This window comes from Pinus tabuliformis, chromosome 3_2 (assembly GCF_031772625.1).
Source record: "Pinus tabuliformis cultivar Carrire ecotype Pingquan chromosome 3_2, CPIR1, whole genome shotgun sequence".
In the NCBI taxonomy this organism is placed as follows: domain Eukaryota; kingdom Viridiplantae; phylum Streptophyta; class Pinopsida; order Pinales; family Pinaceae; genus Pinus; species Pinus tabuliformis.
The window spans coordinates 69,007,940-69,026,438 of NC_142302.1; the positions used below are offsets into that span (position 1 = coordinate 69,007,940).

Genomic DNA, 18,499 nt, shown 5'->3' on the forward strand with positions numbered 1-18,499 from the left:
GCATTGGCGGGCCGGCTCTCACAACCAATGTGAGATAACAAAAGAGGAGAGGAGATTTCAATGTGAGATAACACAAGAGGAGAGGAGATTTCAACGTGAGATAACACAAGAGAGGAGGTTTCATTGTTGTAGAAGTTATACCGAAATATCACAAGATAGGTGTATTCCACTGTTTTCTCACACACATCCACCTCTACGTAGCTCTCTCCTTGACTTGAAAAGTCTAAATTATATACAAGTTGATTGATGAAACTTAGTTCCTAGTGGATCTATTACAGTTGTATTTTATTTCCTTTTTACTAAAGATTTTGAGTTCACCTACTTAATTGTACTTATGCACATTTGGTTGGTGATTTTGTCAAGGATGATCACTCACTTTTTTGTCTGTTTGAAATTTTAACACTAACAGGGTTCATCAAAGATAATCACTCTCCATCAATTCTGTATTTATCTAAAAGGAAATACCCAATACAACTAATACAGAGTACAGAGGTGTGTATAGTTTGATAATCTCCTCGTATGCTCGCATACTTGCCCTATGGTTTTCTTCTTTATATGTGATTATTTTGCATCGTATCTGTTGGTATTAGAGTCTAAAGATTAAATCTTATTTAGTGTTTTGAAGTTTTAGCTTTTTAGGGATCTTTTGTGCTTGAAATTCTTCTTGAACTGTCCACTCCAGGTGGTTCAGGTGATTTATGGGCACCTTCACACTTCCCTTTTATGTTTTCAGGCCACTAGTTCATAGGTAATCCATTACTGTTCGGATTTTTCCCTCATTTTTTTTGCATTCTCACATTTTTTTGCAATATTCTACAATTTTCCTATAGCCGTGATTCCTACTTGTTAGTGACTCATGGTGCCACGAGTTCTTCTCTCAATGACAAGTGTACCGAGAGTTCCTACACACGTGCTATTGGAAAAAAAATTGTATTGTAGATCAGACTCGTGACATCGTCAATTCAACTACTTGTATATTTTTTACTTATGGGTCCCATACCATCACTGCTACCCTATATTTGCTATATTCCAATTCTGGATTGACATAGATTATATTTTGTATTGCCCCATGACTCCTCATCACTCATCCAAAAAGCTCGGATGATTCTCAACAATCCACCCTTCCTTAGTTCTTAGCAGAGCAAATTTAAGAGCAACAACATCAACAGAGCCAACGCTTGATAGAGCAGCTTTTCATGCAATAACAACAACATAATGGCTTTCAAGCCAAATGATGCAAGCCAAGCTAGGCATGTTCGAGTAGCTAATCACCACACAACACTGTATACTGCAACGACAACTACCATTGCAATAACACAATATCTCCACAAGTATCCCTTTGCTCAATTCTTAGCAGAGGAAATCCATGAGAAACAACGTCAACATAGCCGACTCTTGATAGAGCAGCTTGTTGCGCAATAACAACAACATAATGAGTTTTAAGCCAAATGCTGCAAGACATGCTAGTAGACATGTCCTAGTAGCTGATACCATGACAATAGATCTTGCAACAACAACTGGCATCACGATAACACTATATTTCTAGTTCTACAAGTATTACAATTGCTTAATTAATATTGCAGCAGAAAGAACTTAGAAGTTTTTGAGATAATTAATTGTTTCAGCACAGAACATCAGATTTTCAACTTTAGGCTTTTGGTTGTACCATCTAAATCCAAACTATTAGGCACTAATTATGCAAAGTTTTTTCACGTATATAGCATGTAAGGGGGATAATGGCACCAAATGCAATATATATTTGACACGAAATACATAAACATTGAGGCTCTAAATGGTCTCTAGAGCCCAAAAACATCAAGCTACAAGCTACAACCTACAAAAAATAGCTACATATCATCAAACTCCTCCCATATTATCATCAAACTCCTCCCATATACTGGGGTCCTCATCATTTGTAGCACCCTTTGCCTCCTCCTTTGGCCTTTGCCTTGATTTTGCAGGGATATGAACAACACTACTAGTGCTTGGTGTTGATTGTGGATCCAAGTCCGTCCACCCCAAGTCATCATGCTCAATTTTTGTTGGTTGATGTAATGTCCTCTTCCAATTGATTGATTAAGGGGGGACGAAATAGCCGTTCTGACCCTGTAGGCTATAGTCTTGATAAAGGAGTAAAATCCCAATTTTTCAATGTTGGCGCAAGATTGTGCAAAAGTTGGGTCAGCTGGGGCTAAAAACCCCAAAATTGGGGGTAGCACTCACAACCCCTCACATTTTGGAGCCCATGGAAAAATCTGTAAATAGAGGAGAGTTGGAATTGGATCAAATACATCCTATTTTTTTTAGAACTGTGGCTCTAAGGGTATTAAGACCCCTTTTCCCCTACTAATTTCGGCAGTGAAAGATTCCACCCTAGCTAGTAAAATTCTCATTTATCTTCTGTTCTGGTCTGAAAATTGTGGGATTCAACTATTTGGTAAACACAACAGGATTAGTGACACTTTTAAGGAATAAATTCGAACATCTCCGAGGCAGAAGTTCAGTGGTTTCTTGAGGGAAATTTCGGGCATCTCTGAGGATAGTTTCGGTGGTTTTCTGGGCAAACGACAGTGGTTAAGAAATTGGGGCCGCAGGGTCGAATCTAATCTAGGGCAAATTTTTAGTGGATTGTCCTTGAGGCAATTTGACGGTCTTCGACCTTCCTGCGGCAGTTTAGCCTTCATGAGGCAGGGTTTGGTGACCATTTGCTGAACAATTTGGCCACCCTTGAGACATAGTTTGGTAATTCTCCAGAGGCAACTCGACCATTTTCTTGAGGCATTTCGTGGCATCTCTGAGACAACAAGACCAAACCGTGTAGACAACAACTAGTGATAGGTTCTCTAAATTTTGTGTAGTATTGTTTTACTCATTGTGGGGTTGCAAACTATAGTAATTTGATTGTTGATTGAATATATTCTCAACACAGTGGACAATAAGCCCTAGATTAGTGCTATTTTCATTGAAGGATTATATGTTCTTAGATCTCATATACATTTTTTTCATTAAAGAATTCTATTGTTTATGTCCACTGCTATTTGATAACATAAACCCTAGATAGAAATAAAACCCTAAATTGCCCTAGGATAGTATAATAGTATTAGAGTTGTGCATCTTGTCAGCCTAAGGATTAACAATGTAATCTAGATTATTTGGGTGAGGAACCAACACTCTTTTTTAACATGATTGGGTACTTATATATTATAAAACTGCTTGGAGCCAAGTCCTGTTACATAAGTGGATGGAAATAGATAAAGAGAAGTCCAAAATGGGTTCGCAGACCCTGACTTCTTATAGGCAAACTTGAGTAGTACAGATTGGAAAAGAAAACGACTGTATAGCCTTACAAACAGACCTGCGAGAAGACAAAATTTGCTAGTCATTAGTCAGATTACTAGAGCTGATTGACAGAGTCATCAATCTGGGGTTCTTTCTTAACGCTTGCTCTGGTTGAAGTCTCAGCTTGCATACTCTGAGTGATGGATTTGATGTGGGCGATTGCCTCCTCCATGTGTTTGCATTTTTCCTTTAGGCTTTCTATCTCTGCTTTTTGTTTTTCCAGTTTCTTTCTCTTTGATCTGCTATCTGCCTGAAAGTCCTCTTTGAGCTCGTTGAAATGTTTGACAAACCTTGCTATCATAAAGCAATGGGCTTTACACAGCGAGCAGTTGCTGTTTGCAATCACTCTGTCCAGAGGATTCTCGGGCTGCTCTCGATTTTCCGGAGCCTCAGCATGCACTCTGTTTTCCGGGATCTCAGCCATTTCTAGGGAGCTGTTGGGGAAGGGGATGCAGTGCGGGAACAGGGAGAAGGAACTGGGGTGGAGAAGAAGGAAAGGGAGACCTGAAAAAAAGGGGGAAAATGCCAAGAAGAGGGAGCAGAACAGGGGAGAAATCACGCTTAAAATGAAAGACCAGGCACAGAGATTTACCAAACTATCGTGGAGGAGAGGAGCAGCCGAGCTGAAGGCGGTCTTCCGAGCTTGGAGATTGCTAACGCCCCTGGAAGCTTTGGAGAACGATCTCACAACAGTGTTGAACGGATGGCGGCCTCTCTTGATGCAGAACTTCTTGAGCTGATTGCCAGATATAGGACCTTTACTCTCCTGCGAGTATAGGGACGTGTTTCTGATGTGCTCGTAGAGAGAAGGGTTGATGGATATATAGAGCGGAGTGGGAGGGTGAGCGGGCCGAGAGTGCGACATGAACTCAATGGTCTGGCTAGGATTAGCAACAGGCTTAAAATCTTTGCAGCAGTCTAAGGAGATCTTGAAAAGACTCCTACCTAAATTCTGCGTGGGAGAGTCACGAGAAAACTGGGAGATCGAGATCCTGTGATCGATCCAAAAATAATGAGTGGTGGACATGGAGAAGGGGGGATCGAAATTCAAAGCATGGCAGGCAGCGTGCGACTTGACTGAGTTTGGCCAGAGATCACAAGAAGGAGGGTGGGGAATGATTAGACAGAAGGTCGGGTGTATGCTGGTATGACTGGTCAGAGAGTTTGACAGGCAGTTAAGCCGACTACGGGATTGGTTTTTCATATATGGAGTCATTTTCCTTAACTTGGCCGATCTGTCTGTTGGATGCCTTAGTGGCATAGTGATCCGCTTCTGTGTTGTTGTCTCTTAGGACATGTTTGAAGGTCGTGTCCCCCATTTTTTTGACGTTATCCTCAATCCTGAGCTTTACATTATTAAGGGCCTCTTTTTTAAATTCTGTTCCCGACACCATAGCTGCAATGACAATGGCCGAGTCTCCCACTATAATTGGATTCCTAATTCTCAGCCGGTTCAGAATGATGGTGCCTAAGTAGAGGCTGTAAGCTTCTGCCAAGTTGTTAGACATTTGGCCCAATCCCCATTCGTAGCTTACAAGAGTTTTGCCTTGGCTGTCCTTTATGATACCCCCTGCTCCAGCTTCCCCCGGGTTATTTTTGGAGGCCCCGTCGAAATGCAAAGTAGGGCGATTCTGATCTAGGATCCATTGACTTACTTCTTCCTTTGTGCCTCTGAGCTTCCAGTGTATTCTTCTCGTGCATGCTTTGGGGTGTGCTAGTTGTTTGTTGCTGTGGTTGATGCAGAATTTGTTATACCATTCCATCTCTTCTTTGTGCCAGCTTGATTGGTCTGGAGGAGCGACCAAGTTTGCACTTATTGTTTCAGATATGAGCACTGTTGTTTTTGCCAGTATGCGGGCAGGATTGGGCTTCTTGTCATTGAAAATACAGTTATTCCTAGCTAACCAGATTTGCCAACTAAGGGTAGCTGGGATGCATTTCCACATACGGATGATGTTGTTTTTACCTTTCTTAGGAAAAGGATAACATTTTACCCAATTTTTTTGAAGGGAGGATAGTTGATCAAAAGTCTCTTCAATTTTCATTGGTCTGACTATCTGAGTCCAACAGCTTTGAGCGAGGGGGCAGTGGAAGAATAGGTGGTGGCTACTCTCCTCCTCAGCGCGACAGAAGCAACATATTGATGGCCCCAAGATCCCTCTTTTCCTTAGATTTTCAGCTGTAAGCACCTTTCCTTTGAGGAGAGTCCAATTGAAATGTTTGACCTTTGGTATGCATTCTGATTTCCAAACAGTTGTGAAGAGGTTCCATTTGGCTGTCGAAGTGGATGCCTGGAGAAATTTGTAACCATCTTTGACAGTGAATTTCCCACCGCATGGGTCCCATATATACCTATCTTCAGCCCCTCTGTTGGTGGGTGCAGCGCCTGTGAGGGAGACCTTAAGATTGAGCCATAGATCTCTGAGTTCATTGGGAATTTGAAGGTCCTTCCAGCCCTGCCAGGTGTTTTGATCCCATATTGAAATATCGTACAAGGAGGTTAAGTTTTTAGCTTCCATCCAAATGTGCAGAGGCCTGAGATTTTGGAGGTGGTTTCTTGGTCTGGCGCCCATGATTCTATCAGTCCAAATATTGACCTCCTTGCCGCTTCTAGGTACTTTGGAAATGTTCTCTCTGAACTGTGGAAGGACTTTTTTAATGAGCTTCCAAACAGGGGTGCAAGATCTTTCAGCTATTGTTTCGGAAAGTAGATTAGAATTTGGTCCATTCAGGTATTTCCTTTTCAATACTTCCACCCATAGCCCGGTTGGAGAGGCTCGGAATTTTAATGGCTAGCCCACCTTTGTCATAGGGAAGGATGACTTGATCCCATTTGACAAGGCTAAATTTCTTAGATTCTTGCTTTCCCCCCTGCCAGAGGAAACTTCTCATTAATAGTTCCATGTGCTTATGTGTACTAGCGGGAGCCAAAGTGACCGCATATTGGTAGATGGGGAGAGTGGAGAGGATAGCCTTTATAAGGGTCGTTCTACCAGCCAGATTTAGCCAAGAAACTCCCCAACTTTGAAGGAGACCTCTCATCTTTTCTATGTGTTTGGCCCAGATCTCAGCCTTGACTGTTTCTTTGGCTAAAGGCAGACCTAGATAAGAGAAGTAACTCCAATTCCTTTGCACTGGAATGTCCAGAATCAAAGAGATTCTTTGCCTGATTTGGTCAGAGACATTCCAGGTGTAGATCTTGCATTTTTTGTTATTCAGCATCCCTCCAGAGGCAGCTAGGAAGGCATCCAAGACTTTCTTGAATCTTTTTGCCATTAAGCTTGAGGCTCCCCCAATGAGAAGGGTATCATCCGCAAAGAGCGAATGATTAATCTCTTTAGTCCCTCTTTCTATACCAATTCCAGTGATCTCTTTTTGCTTGCGGAGTTTTTCTAAGTGAATACTCAGAGTTTCCGCCATAATGATGTATAAGAAAGGAGAGAGAGGGCAGCCTTGCCTCAATCCCCTGGTGCTTCTAAAATACCTGCTTGGGCGGCCATTAATCAGAGGAGCAGTCCAAGGATTGGAGATACATCCAGAGATGATGCTTATAAAGTTTTTTGAAATCCCGAAATTTTTGAGAACTGCTGTTAGGAAGTGGTGGTCGACTCTATCGAAAGCGTTTGCCATGTCGAGTTTGATTATCATTCCTCGTTCCTTCCTGCTGATGCTGCTATGAATTGCCTCTTGAATAAGTATGACATTATCTGTGATTTGCCTGTGGGGAACAAATCCCCCTTGGTTCTCTGAGATTAAATGAGGAAGGAGCTTTTTGAGCCTATTGGCAAGAATTTTGGTTACAATCTTGTAGGAAACATTACAGAGGGAAATTGGCCGGAAGCGGTCAAAAGAACGAGGGTTAACGTCCTTAGGGATGAGAGCAAGATGTGAGGATTTTGTGTTTTCTCCCATCTTGTGATTTTTAAAAACGTTTTTGACCATCCGCACAAAGTCTTTTTTGATTGTGTCCCAATGGTTTCGGTAAAAGGCCACCGTAAATCCATCAGGGCCCGGGGCCTTGTCCTGTTGCATACTAAAGGTTGCCGCTCTGATTTCCTCTTCTGTGACCTCCTGATCCAGATCTCTGTTTTGAGAGTCTGAGATTTTGTTCTCTACTGCGCTGAGAAAATCAGAGCTGTCCGACTGCTGGGGGACTGCTGCTAGAAGAGATTTAAAGTGATTGAAAGCCGCCTCCTTAATTTCATCTTGGTCGCTATACTCTTTCCCTTCTGCCTCTATTTTATCTATCTGATTTTCGGCGCGCCTGAGCTTTATGTTGTTGTGGAAGAAAGAGATATTTTTGTCCCCAGCCCTCAGCTTAGAGCTAGGGCCTTGAGAGGGAGAAGATTTTTTCTTTTTTACTTGTTCCCAGTGGCCGTCCGGAGATTCTTCATTTTCAGTGGATTCATTTAATTTTGATTTGCTACATCTATTTGCAAAATGTCCATATTCGTGACATACCTTGCATTTGAAGGGCAGTTGCTCGTAGTCCAGCTGTTGGATGTGCGTCCATTGGTCGACCTTGATCTTGATGGCTTCTGGCAGGCCTTTCCCAAGATCTACTTCTACGCAAATCCTGGCGCACGCATGCATGTTCTCCCTTGGCTCAGATCTGTCGATATATTTGCCGACTGCATTCCCTATTGCCTTTACTGATTCGTCCCCCCAACAATGGAGCGGCAGGTGTGGGAGGCGGACCCAAACCGGAACTGCGTTTGGGATGTCCATTTCCGGATCGAAGTCTGGTGTCCATCTGTTCAGATAGAGGCCTCTTGAGTCCATGAAGTAGGGGCCGTTTCTGAATATGAGATTCCTGTCCTCTTTTGTTTCGAAGATGAATGTATAATAGCCCCTTCCACAAAATCTGATGGCTATTTTCCCTTGGGTCATTGCGTTCCAGTTGCGCTCCACCCATTTTTGGACTGATCTTGGAGAAGGCCAAAGGCCAGTGAACTGTCCTATGAGACCTCTTTCAGCGAGGGTGATTGCTGATTTCCTTGGCAAGGATGGAGGGAGAGATACCTCGGGGATTTCATCCAATTTCTTGATGAACTTAGAGACAGAGGGGCGAGTTCTTGAAGAGGCATTGTCAGGGATCAGGGAAGCGAAGAGTTCTTCGTGGTTCTCTGGATCTGGAGGGGGGGGGGGGTTCCCAGCCATTCAAGATTGAGAAGCCAGCTCAAAAGGGCAAGGGTAGAGAATGGGCCCCAGCGTAGGACCGGCCAGGAGGCCCGAGGGTGGAAGTGCAACACGCAGGAGAGAGGAAGGCAACAACTGGCGGCAGCCTGCCAGGCAGAGCCTGGGGAGCAGAACCAGTCAAGCGCGGGAGAATTTTTTTTTGAAATCGCCTCTTACAACCCTTAGTACCGAGGAACCAACACTCTTACAAATCAAAACAACAATACAATGGGAAGAATGAAGGAAGAAGAGCTTTTTAGACTAGGAGATCAACTCTCTTCTCCATCCAAAGATGTCCTTCTTAGTTCGTTGGAAGAGGTGAAATGGAAACTACGAATGGTGGGACAACCACCTTCACCGTTGAATCTAGCAGCTATGGTTCCAACTATGACTAATGTGGGTGAATACAAGCTGTGGAGGCATAAAGATGGAAAGGTAAAGCTTGTTGTTGCACGTTGTCTGAACAAAGTTTTAAGGGTTACAACTTCTGAAATCCCTTATGAAGAGAATCTAATGTGGGAAATTAGGGAGCTCCAAAGTTCTTTGGAAGGAACACAACTTGAAGAGGCAAAGAATAAAGGACATCAATCTTTTGAACTTGGTGGTATGGGCAACTCAAAAACAATATTGATGAGGTTCAAAACAAGTTTGGGATTATTGGTCATGATCACCATACATCAACTTTTAGTGTTGATAATAAGGGCCTTACTGGACTTGCTGTTGGTGATTTCACATCAACACCTTCCATTGCAGCTCAAACAAATGATGAGAAAAGACATTATGAGAAGTACCCCTCAGCTTTTGGCACTAGTAATCTAACCCCTATTGGATCATCATTATACGACTCTAGTGCCCCTGCTAGTGGTTTGAAAGAAGCTGTTATAAATCATGTTAGAGCATCAGTATATGGGATTGGCAATTTGGCAAAGTTATCTGTGACCCAAAGTAACTATAATTTTGAAGAAAGAAAGTTAACAAGCAATGAAAAGCTCATAGAGGGTACAAAAATATCTCAATCAAGTTTTAAGGAAGGGATCCCTTACTCTGGAATGCAGTGAGAAGAAAGTCATGAGAAATGCTCCACTAACAAAGTTTTCGATGTTTTAATATTAGTGGGTAAACTCCATCATGGAGATATCGATCTATGTTGTCATGAGGAGAATATGAAGGATTAGGTAGGGGCTGAATGGGAGTTACCTTCAGTCGAACCAAATGATGTAAATAATGTGGACTCTGCTAGTACTCTATAAATTTCCCTAGGCTGAAGAGAGAAATTTTAGAGGTAACCACAAACCACTTCTAGGCCAGAATCTAGCCCTTCTAGCCTTGGAGAGGGCTCTCTCACTTAGGTTGCTCAACTGATATGATATTAGGCTAGGTATAATGTTAAATAAGGTCTATGTTTCAAAGGTCCGTTGATGAGAAAAGAGACAGATCCATTGGGCATGGAGTCATGTCAAATTTATTTTTTGTCCAGTGATATGATGAAGAGAGAAAGGGGTTTCTCCACAGGGGCAAGGTAGGCAGTCTTGGTGATGAAATCAAGTTAAATTGCTGTGGGAGGGTGAGTGTAAGAAAGGTGGAAGACAACACATAGAGCATCAAAACTATAGATGAATTCTAAATGTTGTTTTAAGAGGAAAAACATAGATCACTTGGCAAAAACTAAATCAGAGCACCATTAAGATGAATTTTGAGTTAAACATCTGGTTTTTCCAAGCAAGAAGACATACATTCAAGAGATGTAAACACATAAGATAAACTTACAAGAATAAAGAAGCACACATCATCAAGATCTGACACAAGAATCCCTGCAAATCACCTTCTGTCTTTCATTCATTCACTGGCAAACTTTTCAGAAAATATAGTGCACAAAAGTTTGTTTCTCTCTAATCTGACCAACAAAACCATTTACTATGTTTTTATCTCTATATACATCATGAGGTTCGATCTCCCACTCTAGGTGGTCAAAATTATTGAACAAAACAAACTTCTAACTAGATACATCGAAATTTTGGTGCATATACTTAAAAATAGGAGTGGTTTTACTTGCAACCAATCTATGCCTAAAACATCACCAACTTGGAATATTTGTAAATAAACATTAACTACACCTCCTAAGACATATGCCACCTATCCACATGATCCAAACTACTTCTAGAAACCAAAAAATTGAAATATGAAATGAAATGGTGCTGACTGTCCAGTTTCACAGTGCATCAACCAATTTCGCAGCAAGTTGAAGTAGCCCTCCATGTTTTGTATGGTTGCAGCCATCCTCTGACAAAATGGAGCAAATGGGTGTCTTTAAAATGTCTCTGTGATGGTACTAAACCTCTGAGATAAGCTTCATAGTGCTTGCAAACCTCCTTATTGACTAACCCCCACTTTCACAATAAAACTGTCACCTTTCGCAGCGCCTTCAAAATTCTGAACATATGATGACTTTCTTGTGGTATAAATGCTGGAGGCTTCAATATAAGTGTTGTGACATTCATATAACTCCTCTCATGACAATCAAAACTTCAAAATTCCACTATCTTATCAGCATCAAAGACTACATAAAAAGTGTAGCAAGTCCTTGCTGTGTTTTGCAAGATTCACCAAAACTGACTTATTCCGGATATCTTTAGCAAAATGACAAACTTTGGAGCTGAGTGGTATCCTCCTGATGAAGATTTACCTTTGTACTAGCCTCTACTAGAATATCCAATTTGCCCCTCTTCCTCTTTCTTCCAGATTCCTTGGCCTCAGTGAGCTTCTGCTTTACCAATCTGAGTCTTCTTTTTAACACCAAATTCTGTACATACAAACTTTTCACTTTCCTATGCAGAGGCAAGGTCCACTTCAACTTGTATTTAGCTTTGTCAAGGACAGGTTCAACAACTTCTAACTGCTTAAACAAATACAACTTATCCCTGTGATCTTTTTCTGCAAGCTGATCTACCTGCTATTGAACTCCTTCAAGTTGTTCCAATAGTTTTTCAAACTCTTTCTGCTCATCAAACACCACCCTCTATTCTGGATGAATAGTCTCCTTTATTTGCATTTGCACCTTGGCAGCAGACCTAGTTCTAGGTCTCCTTGATTGTTCAACTGTCTCCTTTATCTCTTCAACATCAATGACCTGTTTGCTTTTGCCTTTATCAACATGTACCGATGTTTTCCTTGATGGTTCTCCTTCACTGGGCTGAACAACTTCTTGTGATACTTTATGCCTAAGTTCTCTATTTTCTTGCTGCAAATATGCTATTGTCAGATGAGCCTTGTCTAACTGATCTTGCAAGTCTTTGATTTTCTGATCCCTTTCATCAACTTCTATTTCTCCATGTGCACTTTCTGATTCAACAACTTGAACAGGTGTAGGTGTTGGATCTACAAGCAATCTCTTGGTTGAAGCTCTTGTTCTCGGTACCCTAACCACTGTTTCTACCTCAGGTGAGAAGTGAAGCTTCTTAGCACTCCTTTTATCAACTGATTTGTTCTTATTCAAAGGCTTTTTGACCGAGCTAGCTGCTGCAGGTGAGGCCTCTTTGATTACAACTGATGGGGTATCTTTCTTGGTCCTCTGGTTGTTAGAAGATTGTGCTACCCACCTTGAAGAAACCAAAAAGTCCTGCCATGACTGCTCCTTCTTTTCAAGCTCCTTTATCACCAACAGTTTAATTAATGAGAAATGAAACAAACTAGGTTCAATAGGACTCCCTTTGGCTTGAACTCTATCAGCCATTTTACAAAGACTCCTAAACAAGTAATAAGGAAGATTCAAAGGTTTTTTACTTGTAAAATGCATTAGGAGCCTAATATGATAGTGATAAACTTTACTAGAACCTCCCTTCACATGTGAAATACCTTTGAATCACCTCCAATAGTTTACTATGGTGGTCTTGTAGATAGCTTCTTGGAACAACAGACCCATACCCTTTCTTGTATTTTGGTTTGAGAAAATCTTTGAAATGAACCAGATCAAACTCCATACCCTTAAACCATTCCTCACCATTCAAAGGGATCTTAGTGGCCTCAGCTATTGATTGGGTTGTGACTAGAAAAGTAAGTGTCCCCACCTTTTCTTGCAAACCATCAAAACCCTTGGCAAACTCCTTAGTCAATTGTAAATGATACCCCTGAATCTTTTCACAAAACCTCATACACCCCACCTGCTCAAAAGCCATTTTGATGGCTGGGTCTGCATTGATAACTGTGACATCTTGTGGCTCAAATCGAACAATGGCACCTCCCTTGTGCTTCTTGTCTTCTGGAGTTGACATGATTTTGCTCTTGCAACAGTAAATAGTTTAGGATTATAAGCAATTTGTTGTGTGTAATAGTGGAGGAGTTATGATATTTTAAACCTCTGATGATGACTTAAGAGACAACAAGCATTACACAGAAGACTAGACACTGTAAACTTTCTCAGGAAAACCCTAAAACTTGCAAATTCACAACAGTTGACAGAGAAACTTAATGGGACAGTTGCAACGCAGAAAGGCAGAAACACAACGCTCAAGATATTTGGGTTTTTAAGACTTTTAAGCATAAACACTAAGGCAAGAAGCTTCAATTTAGTTTTAAGAGCATGGCATACATTGCATGTGGAGGCTACACAGAGAAAAACATGGATTTGGCAACGACAAATGCGAAATATAGACCACTATGTGAAATTGCAGCGACTAGGATAAAAACACAGTGCAAAAGGCAGAAACGCAGCGATTTCAAAAAGGAAACAACGATGAATTTATCTCTTGCAAGCTTTTTACGGTTTTTTCTAGCTCCTACATGCGATTTGAGGATTCATTTAGGACTGAGGAACAAAGTTAGACTTGGATTTGCACTTGTGAAGAAAGGTCGACCACTGGTATGCGAGAATTGCAGTGCTATGTGGATTTGTAGCGCCCCTACCTCTCTTTCGCAGCGAACCAAAACGAGCAAACCACGACTTCTGATGAAAATGGAGAAGAACTGAGCAATGTGGAAAGTTCAAATAATCTTGCAAAAGAACTTGGAGCGGAAATGATGGCAATAATCGTGAATGGAAATGAAATTATGAATGCGCAACACCTCTTGAAAACGCAGTGCTTGGGAAAAGGAAAGGACTGCCCTTCTGACCGTTATCTTCCTGCTGAGATCATAACCTGTCATTGAAATGACATTCAAACTAACTCACCACAGCCTTCGATTCTGTGCATAATCCATCTCATGATTGCTTTGGTGTAGACTTAACCTCTAAACTTAGGTGACCAACTTATTGTGAAAATTCCTACACTGAAGGAATCCCTACTGCAACAAATTTGAATCTACTTCACCTACTTTATTTTTTAAATTACATTCATCAAGTTATTCTTCTGAATACTGAAGCAAATTATTTCTGCAGCCTGCACTAACTAAATATTTGATCTTACGAAACAAAAAACAGAGCAAAGAACAAGATACATAGGACACTTGTTTTTGGACACAATAGTCCCCGGAAAAACCCAATGCAGGAAAACCGGTGCAACAGTTCTGAGGGTTTATTATTATGTAGGAGAAATATTTGAATACAAATCTAGGATGCTCATCTAGCAATCCTTTACAGAGAAAATACTGGCGGAAAATCTGAGTGAGTTTTACCTCACTTCACCTGGCAGAATTCTGGCTGATCCGGCAACAAGACTGGCTAACCCCGACTACTTTTGCGCTGGCCTTGCGTAGGCCCTGTGTTATCCCTGCGTAACCTCTTCTGCCCTCTGCGTCAGTGATCTCGATTGTTCCGACAGTTCCCGATAGTTCTGGATTTTGCATGACAGGCAACTTTCCCCTCTGCGCTGGCCTTTCTAGCTCTACGTCAAGGCTGCATGGGCCCAGACTGGCCCAACGTCAGCTCTCCTGGCTATTGCATTGCCTCTTTGCAAGCTCTCTTCGCCTCTCTGTTAGTATTATCCGGAAAGTCCTTCACCCAGATTGTCTCTGCCCCTCTACTGCTGATTCCTGAATGATCACCTAGTTCGAATTTCTCAGCTTCCTAGCCCCAGAAATCGAACTCCAAATCAATTCGTTCTCTCCGTGTGTGTTTCCAAATGAACCCCAAGCCTCCATCTTATACTTTTCCTGTTGAGTCTTCAACGACTGAGATTAAGTCTCTAATCAACGACTAAGATTAAAACACGACTTGATTCGCCTTCTAGAGCATTCTCACCCATATTTTGATTAATACCCATTAATATTTTAATTTCCTTAAGTTTAGACTTAGGAATTCCATTAAAAATATTAATTATTTTAATAAAATACAATCCGGGTGGAATTTCACCAAATGGTTTTTGAGTTCCTTAGAACTCATGTGCCTTAGCCTCTCCACCAATTTTCAAGGCTAGAGCACTTCTGATGCTACCAAAAGCTAACACTCCCTCTTAGCGAGGAAAGTGCTCTAGCAATAATATCCACCTATATGCTGCTCTGTTTCTGAAGCACCTCCTTTCTGCACTGCTGCTGCCACCAACACTATGCTATTGCTGCCAATGTATTGCCGCCCATGACACTGCCACTGCCACTGCTGTATTTTTACTATAACTCCCTCTCAAATGCTGCATCTGCTATGCTACTAGCACTGCCACTGCTAACACTGCATCTGTACTGCAATTCAATGGCTGAGAAAAGCAACTGAAAAACATCCAAAATTGGCTGAAGTTAACTGTTGTTGATCCTCTGAATCTTTTGTGCTGCTGCTGACTTTTGCACCGTGCCAACTGCACTGCTGCCAACCTTACTCTGCGTTGATCAGTCTATGGTCCCAAGCCACTGCATATGTCCTCTAAACACTCCATTGCATCTCTGACACTAATTCCATCTCACTACTGTTGAATCTTGGGCTCCCGTAGCAAGGAATTGATCCAAGAGTCCTTAAGGATCCTGCCCACATGTAGTCCTCCCGACTACAGCTCAATATTGCCCCATCTCCCTCCTGGAGATGCGTGGGCACTCATGGCATACTCTTCCTCGTCTATCTTCGCGGCTGCAACCTTTGGATCATGCTTCTCGTCCTTATCCTTTTGCTTCAAAGGACATTGAGATGCAAAGTGACCCATCTCGCCACATCTGAAACATTTCACCTTCGAAATGTCATTCTTTCGCTTCGGCTTCTGCTGTCCCTTCGATGCTAGAGCTGTGTTTTCCTCCTCCTCCTTCGTCTTTGTGCCACTCCCACTGCTGCCATTGAGGTTGACCTTCACTAGGTCCCTCCTTAACTCCTCCTGTTGAAGAGCCGCCCCAATATGCTTTGGATGAAAACTTTCCATTCATTCGAGACTCCATTCAAGGCTATCCTCACCATCGCAGTTGGCTGAGGAGTGGACCCCACTGCAGCAAGTTGGTCTCTGGTGTCCTGAAGATGTTGAAGATAGAGGTTCACCCCTTCTCCTTTCTGCATCAAGGTTTGTTGCAACTTTTGCTTTAAATACATCTTCCGCTGTTCAGAAGAGCCTTCATACAATGATGACAAGGCTTCCCACATCTCCCGGGTTGTATCCTTGCCCTGCAAGTGTGAGACCACATGATCTCGAACTCCATTGAGAATGAGCCTCTTTGCCTTCACCTGCTTGGCCTTGTACTTCTTCTTTTGATCGTTGTCAGCAGGAACAACTACAACACTTTTGATGTAGGCCTCTAGATCATATTCCTCCAGAACAACTAATATTTTGGTCTTCCATATGACATAGTTGGAGGCTCTGTCCAACTTGTCCTGATCTCTGAGCCCATGCGATGCCATCTCACCCCACTGACAAATTGACTCCTTTAGTCACTGCTTTAGTACTGCTCAGTTGCCCAGCACGTGAGAAATTCGAACTTTTTTGGCAAAAAGTTCTCCGAGGAGAAAATTCCCATTTTACGTGTCTTCGTTCTTTTCCAGTGGATTTCTGCTCGACAGAAACTGTGCCCTTCAAGCACTGCGCTGAGGCTCTGCGTCACTCCCTCTGCCTTTGCAAACTCACGAACTGGAAATCATACCTCTGCGTCATCTCACTCAAAGAGAGGTTTCCTTGGATCTGCTTCCGGGCAAGGACTGCGCAATCCCTTCAAGGGAACTCGAATTGCTGGTAAGTGCAGCTTTTGGCCTCACTGCTCAGCACTGGATCTGCTCTACGTGTTTCAAAATCAATGTTCTGATACCATGTGAAAATTCCTACACTGAAGGAACCCCTACTGTAAAAAATTTGAATCTACTTCACCTACTTGATTTTTTAAATTACATTAATCAAGTTATTCTTCTGAATACTGAAGCAAATTACTTCTGCAGCCTACACTAATTAAATATTTGATCTCATGAAACAAAAAACAGAGCAAAGAACAAGATACATAGGACACACTTATTTTTGGACACAATAGTCCCCAGAAAAACCCAATGCGGGAAAACCGGTGCAGCAATTCTGAGGGTTTATTATTATGCAGGAGAAATATTTGAATACAAATCTAGGATGCTCATCTAGCAATCCTTTACAGAGAAAATACTGGCGGAAAATCTGAGTGAGTTTTACCTCACTTCACCCGGTAGAATTCCAGCTAATCCGGCAACAACACTGGCTAACCTCGGGTACTTCTGCGCTGGCCATGCGTAGGCCTTGCGTCAGCCCTGCATCACCTCTTCTGCGCTCTGCATCAGCTATCCCGGCTGTTCCGGCAGTTCTCGACAGTTCCGGCTTCTGCATGACAGACAACTTTGCCCTCTGCACTGGCCTTCTAGCTCTGCGTCAAGGCTGTGTGGGCCCAGACTGGCCCAACGTCAGCTCTCTTGGCTACTGCGCTGCCTCTTTGCAAGCTCTCTCTGCCTCTTTGTCAGTATTCTCTGGAAAGTCCTTCTCCCGGATTCTCTCTGCCCCTCTGCTGCTGAATTATCACCTAGTTCAAATTTCTCAGCTTCCTAGCCCCAGAAATCAAACTCCAGATCAATTCGTTCTCTCCGTGTGTGTTTCCAAATGAACCCCAAGCCTCCATCTTATACTTTTCTCGTTGAGTCTTCAACGACCGAGATTAAGTCTCTAATCAACGACGAAGATTAAAACATGACTTGATCTGCCTTCTAGATTATTCTCACCCATATTTTGATTAATACACATTAATATTTTAATTTCCCCAAGTTTAGATTTAGGAACTCCTTTAAAAATATTAACTATTTTAATAAAATACAATCCGGGTAGAATTTCACCAAACAGTTTCTGGGTTCTTTAGAACTCATGTGCCTTGGCCTCTCCACCAATTTTCAAGGCTAGAGCACTTCCAATGCTACCAAAAACTAACACTTATGATGACCAAGGATGGTGACTACCCTATAATAACCAAGGATTTTTATGATATGATCAAAACTTATGATTACCCTTTAATAAGGAGACCTCATGACTTTAGACATTTGGACCTTTAGCAAAAATAAACAACTTTACATAACACTTGATCTAAATCTAAACCTCTTTAAACCGTAATAGTCAAGTCATCATGACTAATATTTACAAATTAACCTTAGATAAATAGAAAGGCTAACATGAACAAGATTCCTAGACATAGGACCCTAACAGACTCTAGAGATTTTGATAGTGTTGAGACATCCTCGAATAAAAGGAGCCTGGTCATATGTAATATGGCACTAATAAGTGTAGAAAATGAAATTGCTAATGAAAAAACTCGATCAAAGGATTTGCCAGGAGTAACTGCATCTGTGTTATTAAAATACTTCAATGGTTTCGATTCAGATTTGCATTTTCCTGCAAATGTAAGTGCAGGAATGATAGGAATTCACTTGAATGGGGATTTATGCAATGCTAAAGATATAATAAAGAATCCCACTAAACTAGAAAATACAGGCAATTGGGCAGCAACATATACCGAATCACACACAGAAACAAATATTACATTAGCAGAGGGAATGAGTGGTTTGCCCAGCATGGTTGATACTGAGGATGTGACCACTAGTGCATTACTTGGAAAAATGCATTCTGGGTAGGAGGCATTTGGTAAGATTGAT

The 18,499-nt window shown here is 41.9% G+C and overlaps 1 protein-coding gene across 1 annotated transcript in view; it reads left to right on the forward strand.

Annotated features, from left to right (window-relative positions):
- Positions 1-18,499, forward strand: part of LOC149179878 (signal peptide peptidase-like 1) — a 73,489-nt gene that overhangs the window by 1,570 nt on the left and 53,420 nt on the right. The window lies entirely within an intron of this gene.